At 33.7% G+C, this 10,116-nt stretch overlaps 1 protein-coding gene across 3 annotated transcripts in view; it reads right to left on the bottom strand.

Moving 5' to 3' along the window:
* Positions 1 to 10,116, bottom strand: part of ZNF148 (zinc finger protein 148) — a 148,815-nt gene that overhangs the window by 100,500 nt on the left and 38,199 nt on the right. For 2 of the 3 annotated variants that reach the window (XM_017516436.2, XM_037734214.1), the window contains one exon: positions 4,053 to 4,133. The gene's annotated coding sequence lies outside the window, so the exon portion shown is untranslated. Of the gene's footprint in view, positions 1 to 4,052; positions 4,134 to 6,342; positions 6,486 to 10,116 lie in introns of all 3 variants that reach the window. The other variant, XM_017516438.2, reaches the window with a different exon arrangement.

A 10,116-nucleotide genomic window follows, 5' to 3' on the forward strand; every position in this document is an offset into this window, starting at 1 on the left:
CGCCATTGCACTCCAGCCTGGGTAACAAGAGCGAAACTCCGTCTTAAAAAAAAAAAAAAAAAGACTATAGAGACAAAGAAAGACATTTCATAATAATAAACAGGCAAAATATCAGGAAGATATAATACTTCTATATGCATCTAAAAAGAGTCCCCAAATAATGAAGTAGTAACTAACATTACTGAAAGGAAAAATTAAAAATTCAACAATTATATTTAGAGATTTCAATGTCCCACTCTAAAGAATAGTTACACAGAAAATCAGCAAAGACAGAGAAGACCTGAACCATACTATCAACCAACTATACCTAAGTGGCATATACAGAAAACACTACCAAACAATACTAGGATACATACTGTTTTAAAACATTCACTAGGACAGGCCACATACTGGGCCATAAAATACATCTCACTAAATTTAAATAGGTTGAAGTCATAAAAATATGTTGTCTAGGCCAGACAAGGAGCTCATGCCTGTAATCCCAGCACTTTGGGAGCCTGAGGTGGATGGACTGCTTAAGCCCAGAAGTTCAAGACAAGCCTGGGCAACACAGCAAGACCCTGTCTTAAAAAAAAAAAATGCATTTATATGTTCTCTGACCATACCAGAATTGAATTTGATAAATTTGATATCAATTAAGTTAAAAACTGAGAAATCCACTAACATGTGGAAATTAAACTTCAAACCTTTAAATAACAAAAAAGGAATGCAAAGGGAAATTAGAAAAGATTTTTAACTGAATGAAAATGAAAACAAATATCAAAATTTACAGGATGCAGCTAAAGCACTACTTAAAATGTATAGCTTCAAATATATACTTGAAGAAGAGTCTCATATATATCTTCCTATCAAAAAATGTGAATTGATTCAAATACTCTTTCTTATTCTTCCACAGAGTTTCAAAAAATTGTTGAGTAATTTGCTCCCAGGCCTTTTTTTTTTTTTTTTGTAGACCAAGTCTCGCTCTGTCACCCAAGCTGGAGTGCAGTGCCGCAATCTCAGCTCACTGCAACCTCCGCCTCCCAGGTTCAAGCAATTCTCCTGCCTCAGCCTTCAGCCTCCCGAATAGCTGGGACTACAGGCGCATGCCACCACACCAAGCTAATTCTTTGTATTTTTAGTAGAGATGGGGTTTCACATGTTAGCCAGGACGATCTCAATCTCCCGACCTCGTGATCCACCTGCCTCAGCCTACCAAAGTGTTGGGATTACAGTCATGAGCATCCTGCCCATTTTATCTTTTCAGTTGTCATCATTAAGATATACCTCTTCTTCTGTCATGAGTCCTAATATCTATTATTTATATTTTAAATGATAAATTATTTATGTATATTCATTTTCTTCCTAAAGACACCTGGTCAAACTAATTTAAGAAAAAAAAGAAAAAAAGTTAAAGTATGATAAGTTAGAGATTTACATCATTCAGGGATGCTAAAATCTGGAGGGAAAAATGAGCCCTACAATCAATGATAAAGACCTGTTAAATCTAACACAGAACTGTTTTCCACTGCCCACCTCAGCCATGGAAAATGAAAAGACTATATTCAACAACAAAAATGAAAACTTCTGAAGGGCAAAATAATAAAATCAAAAAATGAGCAAAAATAATTTGTCTAACAAAAGAGGCTCACAAAGAAATGGTAAGAGGTGATGAAAATACTTTAATTAGCCTGATTTGATCATTACACAATATAAGCATATAACAAAACATGTATCAAAATATATAAAAATAGTGTTTATTTTGAATATATACTATTTTTAATAATGTATAAAATTTAAATATACACTATGTTATGTTACCATAAATACACACTATGTATTTATCAAGGAAAAATAAACAACATATCCTCATAAGTGTGTATAATTGTCAATTGGAAAACTTTTAAAAAAGTGACAAGAGGCTCCTTTCCTTAATATACAAATACACAAAGAGCTCCATAAAAGGGCAAAGCACATGACCAAATCAGTAACTAAAAACATACATTATGGTCAATAATAATGGTGAAAATCCTCAAATGCACTCAAAAAAGAAAAGCTAATCAACAAAAAACTGAAAAATATTTAAAAAGTATGACACTAGCTAGTGCTGTCAAAGAGACACAGAGGTCCCCTCTCTCACATACTCACAGATGTTTGGCATTGCTTTTAACTTAGGCAATTTATCTACCAAATTGTTAAATGTACATATTCTTTAGTTCAACAATTTTTCCCTCTGGAATTTATACTACAGATACATGATATATATATATATGTGTGTGTGTGTGTATGTGTAATTTTTTTTTTTTTTGAGACAGTCTCACTCTGTCACCCAGGCTAGAGTGCAGTGGTGCCATCTTGACTCACTGCAACCTCTGCCTCCTGGGTTCAAGTGATTCTTTATCTCAGCCTCCTGAATAGCTGGAATTACAGGCACCCACCACCACGCTTGGCTAACTTTTATAATTTTAGTAGAGGTGGGGTTTCACCATGTTGACCAAGCTAGTATCGAACTCCTGACCTCAAGTGATCCACCCACCTCAGCCTCCCAAAGTTCTGGGATTACAGGCGTGAGCCACCATGCCTGACAAGATATAATTTTAAATATGTACAAAGATGTACCCGAGAATATTCACTATATCATTATTTACAACAGCAAAAAAACTAAAAGCCTAAATATCCATAAGTAGACAACTAGTTAAAAAAATTATATCTCCCAATATTAGAATACTACACAGCATAAAGTGATAAGGAATGATTTGCCAAAATGTGGAAGTTTATTTTGTAATATTACTGAATAATATGTATGGGGTGGTATCACTTGTGTAAAAAATGTGTAAATATAAGCACACATATAAATGCTTGTACATGTACAGAAATTGTCTGGAAGGATATACAATGATTACACTGAATGGGGAAGGGTTGAAAAGCCTTTTTTTTTGATGTTATAACATTATTGCCTAAATATATACCTATTGTAATAAACATGAGTAAAGAAGTGAAAATGTTGAACATGACAATTATCAGAAGATATGGAAAAAACAGGAAAATCCTAAAGTATGGCAGCTAAAACTCCAAATAATTTCAATCCACAAGGTTTAAAAGAATTCTCAGGCCAAGCACAGTGGCTCAAGTCTATAATCCCAGCACTTTGGGAGTCCAAGGCAGATGGATTGGTTGAGCTCAGGAGTTCAAGACCCGCCTGGGCAACATGGCAAAACTCTATCTCAACGAAAAAAAAGAAAAGTTAGCCAGGTATGGTGGCATGTGCCTATGGCCCCAGGTATTTGGGAGGCCTGAGGTATGTAGATTACTTGAGCCCTGTAGGTAGAGGTTGCAGTGAGCCAAGATTATACCACTGCACTCCAGCCTGGCTGACAGAGCAAAACCCTAGCTCAAACAAAAAAAAACAAAAAAAGAATTCTCAAAACAAATTGTAAAATGCACGGAGAAACTTTAGAATTTTTATGATCAGGCAGGGTGCATGCCGTGGCTCACACCTGTAATCCCAGCACCTTGGGAGGCTGAGGCAGGGAGATTACTTGAGCTCAGGAGTTCAGGACTAGCCTGGGCAACATAACCAAGACCCTGTCCCATTTAAAAATACAACAAATAGAAGAATTTTTATGATCATTAATAATTGACATAAGTATGTGCCACCAACAGATATGCAAACTCCTTGAAAACTGTTAGATATTTTCTTTCATGTTGTGTGAAAGATAAAAGCATACGTTTAATATATGCATATCATAGGCCAACCAGAAAGGAGAGGATCATTTATCTTCCTAACATAAAGGAGATGAAGCCTAAAAGAAGATATGCAAGTAATCTTGAGAGAAGATAATGAACTTCATCTTATAAAATTAATAATGTTCTTTTCAATGTACATTATGTCCATATCTACATATTATTTATAATATCTATAATAGTGATATGTTATTTATATGAGTATAAAAGGAAAAGGGATTGGCCAGTAAATGCACACTTATACCCAACAGTTATTGTAAGTATGTGTAGTAACATGGGCATCTACCACAGGTAAAAATTAAAGATTGAGTCAAACAATGCCGAATTACCTCCATAAAATACGTCAGGCAAATGGCCATCCCACCAGATCACTTGCTTGAATTTCCAAGCTGCTGATTCCTCCCGCTATCCTGCAAAAGTATACAAATAAGCGTTATCCCCCGAAAAGAATCAGGGTTAAACTAGTCTTAAAGTCAGATAAAATTGTTATATTTAAGTGTGCTAAATCTAACAAAATTCTTTTCATGGTAGATACTGTTAAGAGTAAATAAAATCAGTAACAACTAACACTTAGTCCGAGTGCAATGACCCATCAATGCGGAAGGATATCACAACAATGACTCAGACACAAACTGGACTTTTTCAAACTTAACTTCTAGTGAAGGATTAAGATTTCTTTGAAGTCAGAACAATAACCTTGACAATCATCTTAAATATCCTAAAATAGGAAGGAAAGCACAAATGTGTTTCACTAAAATCATATTTTGATACTCTCCATCACTCAAACAGCAATATTTCTTGATAAGCTCTTACAGTAACATTTCCCTCAGCTGAAAAATCTGAATATATTAAGAATGCAGTTTTTGAAAATATAAACAATAAGCATTTTAAAATTTCAAAGCAAAAGGTATTTAATAATGCTAAAATAGTCCATAAATTATTTTTGAAACATCTTGCTATAATCAACCTTTTGGCCGTGACTAATACAGAAAATTAACACTCTAAGTTGGTATTGCATTGATAACCAACCACAGATCATTTTATTCATGTAACTGGATTTTTTAATTCATTACCTTAAATGAAGATAATGAAGACTGAAAATTGAATTATCAGAAACAAAGAACAAGCCAAATATTACTTCATTCAGAAACAATAGATAAAGCATTTTATGTAACAGTCCTAATACATGTTTAGGGATCTATAAATACCTTGTACATCAATAAAAGCCAAAAATGTAAAAGCAGAGTATTTTCTAGAAATTGTAGCTTTGTTATTGAGCTAGTTTTAAACAAAAAAATCTATTTTAAAATACTTTATTTCTACTAAGCTCCTAATTGCCTGCCTCAACATTTTGTAGCCAAGCATTCAAAAGCATATATATGTCATTCCTCTCAATTATGCAAAGTGTTTTTTTTTTTGTCTTTTTGGTTTTTTTTCCTTTTTGTGGAGAACGGGGTCTCGCTATATTGCCCAGGCAGGTCTTGAACTCCTGGGCTCAAGCTATTCTCCCGCCTCTGCCTCCCTAAGAGCTGGGCATGAGCCACAGTGCCCAGCAATTATGCAAAGTTATTTTAAGTACATATCTCTATAGCAATAGTACCAAAAGGATAATAAAAGCTTTATAAAACTATATTACTATGTTAGACAGTATTAAAAATGGGTAAAGCAAAATTATGTTAAATTAAATTAGGTCTAAAGCTGCCTCCCTAGGCAGCAAACTAAACCTAACTTACTATGTAAATAAGCTACCCAATTTAAGAGTAAATTCTTGTAACAAGTAGCTGAGTCTCAGGAAATCACAGTAGCCGAGCCTCAGCCAATCACAGACTGCCACCTGGTAAGACTATGTCCACATAAGGTAAATGCCAAGTGGTAACTAATCAAGTTAGCTCTGCTTGTCACTTGCTTTTTCTGTGTATAAATACTGCTTGCCCATGTTGCTGGGTGGAGCTCTTCGAACCTCTTCTGGTTCAGAGTTCTGCCCAATTTATGAATAGTTCTTTGCACAGATACACTCTGATAAATGGAATTTGTCTAAAGTTCTTCTTTTAACTGTATCTGCATTTCAATGCTGTTCACTATTCTATTAGAATATTATATATTCTGTACATATATTGCTACATGTATTACTATATTCAACTTTTAGAATTGCTAATTACAAGAATAAAACTGACACTGCAAAGCCTATATACAGGGGAAAAAGTCTTCAAATTATATATTTTAACATTATGAGTCTTTTTAAAAGTTGACGTGATGTATTTACTCCACAATCAGGATATTATTACATATCTCATCACGAGATAGTAACATCTGGAGACTGGACAAATGTCTTTGAAATCTTAATATTCAGTTGAAAATATTTTCACAAAAAGAATACTCACCTTCTTGCATCACTTTTTATTGAAAGCACTAAATTACTGCTGTCATACATCAAAGAATATAACTTAGATATGTAAAAGGAAAACAAAAATAAAATAGTGAAGCAAGAAGGAAAAGGAAACATGCATACACACAAAATAATATAACCTCAAAGTATAAATCTATAAACAGAAATTCTGGAATGTCTTTCCCACAGAACCATTCCTCTACCATGTAAACCCACAATTTCCCCCAAGTCACCTGCCACATAGTCTGTCTCTGGAACTCTAATTCATTTAGTATCATCTACTGATTTCATTTCTTCTTCAAGCCTCTATCCTTCTTTCTCCTCTTCTACTCCTCTCAACCAAGAATGGGGAGAAGAGAACCTACTAAGTTGGAAACTAAAACCGTGGTAATACAAAAACAGATATAAAATTACTTGGACATTCACCCAGCAGTCAGTTAAGATCTTCCTCTTTCCTTGCCCTACGCCCCCATTTCAGCAGTCAGTGGATATCCCCGCTTGGCAATTTCTTTTAACATTTTGCTGGCTAAATAATCTTCTATTATAAACACTTGGGCCGATATAAACAGATTAAGACTAAAAACATACAGATGCTCCTTGACTTACAATGAGGTTATGCCCCAATAAGCCACAAGTTTATGACTATCGCTAAATGCCTATGCCTTCTGCATCATTATAAAGTCAAAAAATCCTAAATCAAACCACTGTAAGTAGGGATTGTATTTTAAGGCAGGAGTTTTATTGTATCTGTACTATCAATCAACATGGCATTTGTTTTTTATCAACCAATGACAGCAAATGTTAATAGGTATACAATAATACACATGAAGACTTTTCATTTTACATGGTATAAACTTTTATACCTACATAATACTTAAGGAAATTTTCTGCTAATACCAATTTAAATAATTATGACACAGAAATAAAATACACAAATATTTTACAGAGACTGTTAGCTACCACCTTTCCATTACTTAGTTTTGATAGACTGGCAATGTTCCAATATACTTACTAGCAGGTGGTCCAACTTATTAAGCCAACATTTCTGTCATTAATTCAGTCAACTTTTTTTTAATCACGATATATATTTAAAACACATTAAGATACTTAAGACACAATAAAATAACCTGGTCTCTGTCTAAAGGAGTTCGTAATTTAGCATGGATGATAAGCACAGATACAGTAAATATTTGTGATAAAAATGGTAATATAAGTGATGTAATTAGAAACATAAGCAATTTATCATAGAAAAGTCAAAGCAGGGAGCAATTAACTCTCCCTTTGCTACTTTTCAAGAAAAGAAAAGGAAGCAGGTGATCTCTTAATGTTGATTCCACATGTAAGAATGCAATGAATATATGCTTTGGACTATGCGCAGTAGTGTTCCTAGGACACTACAGGTATTAACTAACTTAAAACAACAAATCTGTGAGATTGCTATTTTCTCATCTCATTTTTCAGATGAGAAAACTAAAAGGTTATACAATTTACCAAAGAATACAAAACTAGTAAGTGGCAGAACCGAACTCCTTCTAAGGGTCTACAGGGCCTTACATGCACTGTTGTGCTCATCTTTCAGATCTCATTTTCTATACTCTCCTCCTTGAAACTCCACTCCAGCTGCAGTGACCTGACCTCCATATGTTCCCAGAATCTCTGGCATGCAGCAGAATCTACTGCACTGGCTGTTTCTCTGTCTAGAACATCCTGCCTCAAGAGATCCTTGTAACTAAATCCTTTACCTACTTCAAGTCTTGCTCAAGTCTTGTTACTGAGCCCTCTTCCAGCCACACCATTTAAAATTGCAACATCCCACCACATACACTTACCAATTCCCTTTTTATCCCATTATACATTTTTGCACAGCACTGCCCTCCTCTTAACATACTATACAACCGGCTTATTCATGTTTTTCCCCCAATGATTAGCTTCAAAAGAGAAAGAATTTTGTCTGTTTTATTCACTGATACATTGCAAGTGCCTAAAACAGTGCCTTGCACATAACAGACATGATATTTTTTTAATTATTAGTAAAACTGGAATTTCACTCCAGGAAGTCAGGCTCTAGAAACTTAACCACCATACAACATTCTCTAATTATGGAATCACAGATAACAAAACTCGGGCATGTAGAAAAGTCATCCAAGGTCACATTAACCTAATGAAATGATGAAACTTGGTCTCAAAACCAGCCTAAGTGGGGTATGACAACATTACATTACCCTTAGACTTTCCGGAAAAAGACCTGACTGTCTTAACAATAAAGACATTCAACCTACTGATAAGTCTACAATAAACTTTATGAAACACTCTATCAAATGCATCATGGTAATTCTTAGCAACATAAAGGTTTGTCCAATCTAACTTAATTTCCATTCTTTGTTTAAAAATAATGCTTATAACAAATTTCAGAAGTAATCCTCTCAGAGAAGCTACAAAAACGGCATATATATTGCAACAGATAGGAAGAGCTTCTTCTGTATTTTCAAATATTTCACATTTCATGTTTTCAAATATTTCACATTTCATGTAGACAGTTTCCACCGATACAGTATTTTCAAAGTATATCTTTATGTTGTTTGCAGGGTATACTTTTAGCCCACCAAATTATGTTTTAACTGTCATCTTTGCCTAGAAAAGTAAGATTGCTAAAGATGAAGTTTTATGAATTAACGTAGCAAGATCCAGATAAAAGATGTGTTAGAAGAAACTCCCACAAAAATTCTGTCAAGAATATAAATTTCTAAGGCAATAAATAAAACCTTAATGTTCCTCCTAAGTATGATCATCCCAGAAAAGCTATTCATTGATAAAGAACATAGTTCTTGGTTAATTGAGGTTATCTTTCTAAAAATTCACTTTTAAAGTTTCACTGAAATGTGTAATGCCTACACATTTTTAACTATTTATGCTACCATGAGCACTACCAAATAAAAAGGCTACCTCTGCCCTTTAAATAAAATCAAAAGCCCAAAGCAATGTAAGGATAAATTACAGCACACATGGCATAAAATCTAAAACTAAAAATGCTTACAGTCCTTTAGCATCTTTTAACTAGAGCACATTTAACACATTATATTAGTCAAGTTATATTTTTAAATTAGTTGTACTTTTACCATTTAACAAGGCTTTCTGAATGATGTTTTAAAAAGAATAAAAATTTGTTCCAGGCAAGAGATGTCTGTGAATTCGGCTTGAATCTCTATAGTGACAATGCAAAGAATGGACATATGTGTTCTTTAAATTTATAATAACTGCTTTGAAAATTCAAGTTATTAAGATTCCCTCTAAGGAGGTATAATTCATATATTTTTAACTAAATAATATCTGAATAGCCTAATAGTATGTTTTTCATAATCATATCTATCCCAAGGAGGAATAATAGCCAAATAAATTCAAACCAACCACCCCAAAAATCACCTTTCTTAAACCATTTTCTGTGTCTACTCTCACACACAAAAAAAGCAAGCCAAAATCTTTAAAACTTTATAATTAGTGTAGTTATTGCACTCAGCTGAGAAAAAAAAATCCTACAAAGGAGCACTCAGATACAGTACATAGAAGTTGGCTGAGCAAAGTGAGTAAAATAAAGCCATTAAGTGAAAATTTTCACCTACCCTTGACCTTTTCAAATCAACTAATCAATAGACATTTGTTGAAGAAGAAACTGTCCATCCACATCAGAAAACACAAAAGCATTTTTTAATAAACTTTAGACTATAAACCACTAAAGAGATAGAACCTTTAAATCTAAATCATCTACTTTTAGAAGAAACATTTAGAAACTAACCCTATCACAGTGAGGATGCTGCACTAACAAGCAACTATGCAATCCCTACCCAGGTAATGTAAATTAGTTTTTAAGGTTAGTAAGCCACCAAATTTAAGGAAAAGCTGTTTAATTTTTACATAAAGGTTTTTTTTTGTTTTTTTTTTTTTGTTTTTGAGACAGAGTCTCATTCTATCAGCAGGCCCTAGAAATTAGAGCTAATCCAAAATTGAACCAC

Source organism: Cebus imitator, unplaced genomic scaffold (assembly GCF_001604975.1).
Source record: "Cebus imitator isolate Cc_AM_T3 unplaced genomic scaffold, Cebus_imitator-1.0 Scaffold588, whole genome shotgun sequence".
NCBI lineage: Eukaryota > Metazoa > Chordata > Mammalia > Primates > Cebidae > Cebus > Cebus imitator.